Source organism: Limulus polyphemus, unplaced genomic scaffold (genome assembly GCF_000517525.1).
Source record: "Limulus polyphemus unplaced genomic scaffold, Limulus_polyphemus-2.1.2 Scaffold5565, whole genome shotgun sequence".
NCBI lineage: Eukaryota > Metazoa > Arthropoda > Merostomata > Xiphosura > Limulidae > Limulus > Limulus polyphemus.
In genome coordinates this window covers 9,636-11,460 of record NW_013671175.1, presented here as the reverse complement: position 1 = coordinate 11,460, position 1,825 = coordinate 9,636, and positions in this window count along the sequence as shown.

Below are 1,825 nucleotides of genomic sequence, written 5' to 3'. Positions count from 1 at the left end.
TATTATTATTTGATGAAAGTCACAATGAACATTTGCAAAAGAAACAGTTGGATTTTCTTATCTGGTTCTGGGATGTTAACACTGTCAAGTCAAGGTACTATTGCAGTGATTTCTTTGGCCATGCTGTTAATTTGCTAAGACTCATTTGATTCCTCTCTTGGGAATTCAGGCTTTCAAAACCTTGTGCAACTGTCTATGGATGGACCAATCTTCAATTGGAGTCTGTATGAGAGATTTGATGCTAGCCTTGCCAAAGATCACAATGTTCATCTCCTGAATATAGGCTCTTGTGGCCTTCATATCTTGCATAAAAGTTTCAAAGCTTGCTTAAAAGCTTCAGGCTGGGATTTAAGTCACTCTCTTTGTCTTCATACCCTCTTCCATGACACTCTGCCAAGAAGAGATGATTTCACCATGGCAGAGTTGGGGAGTAACGAACTAGCTTTACTTCATTACACTACTTTAAGTAACTTTTCTGGGATTGACTCTTAAAAATATTTCACCTTTTACTTTTATTTAAGTAAAATCAAGAAGAAATTATCTACTTTTACTCCACTACATTCCTTTTATAAGACTGTTATTACATTTGAAAAAATTGGAAAAAAATCACACTGGTTGCCATGGAGATATTTTTTGTTTACATAAATCAGAGCAGGAAAAAAACACAGCCATTTTACATCTGATGTTGACTGTGATAACTCTGTTCCGCTGTGACCATCATGTCTGACACACATAATTATCCATGGCCTTATTTGAAAGACTATTTTCACTGAAAACAATAGTGGGAAATTCAATGAAGTTGCAGCATGTGAGCATTTGTTTAGTTCCGTAGAGCTCTTGTTCTAACTGTGACGAGCCAATCTGGAACTTTGAAAATCAGCTGCTGCTGAAGCTAAATAATAAGTGGAGTAATAGACAGTAATACTGAATGTTTTAGTAAAAATAAAATAAAGTTTGTTGAGTTTTTATTTGGTAGTGCCTTTTACGTATGAATTTAAGTTGAATGTAGGCTATTTTTAATAATGCTATCATTACTTGATTTTTGTTGATACTTTTCACTTGTATATATTCAGTACTTTTTACTTTACTTAAGTAGTCAACAACAGGTACTTTTACTTTTTACTCGAGTGAATATTTTCTAAAGTAAAAATTGTCAGTACTTTACAGGAAGTGGACTATACTGAAGGAGAATAATCTGGACACTTTGCTGTATGATTCCATGAGGAATTTGGGTTAACTGTGAGAAGCAGTAGAGTTTGATTCTATCACATGGTGAAGCTTCAGTTGAAAAAGGTTTCTATATTAACAAAAACTACCTCCTAAACATTTAACACGTCTCAGGATTGTTAAAGACTACACAAACACAATTAGACTGAAAAACATCAACATTACAGCTTGCAATGGAGCAAGACAGAAATATAATGCACTCAAGGAAAAACAAGAATCAGACAAAGCTGATGAAAAAAGAAAGAGAAAATTATTGTCTGAAGAAAAGATAGATGAAAGTGCAGAAGGAAATAGAAGACATGATGAAAGATGCAGAGAAATACTATGATAAAGCAGGAAATATTTCCTCTGTTGCAACTGCCAATAGTTTGAGGAGAGACTTTAAGCAGAAGGAGGTGAAAATGATCACCAAATAGTTGGATAAAGCACTTTCACAACTGAAAGACTTGTAATGATTATAGCTGCAACATGGTATGTATGTTTGTAAAAAAAATACATGTGACAAACATGAAAACTTTTTAACTTATCAACTACCGTAGGTCCCGGCCATTAAGCCCATATTTTAATCCAAAATTCTACTCCATATTTTTCAAAGAGG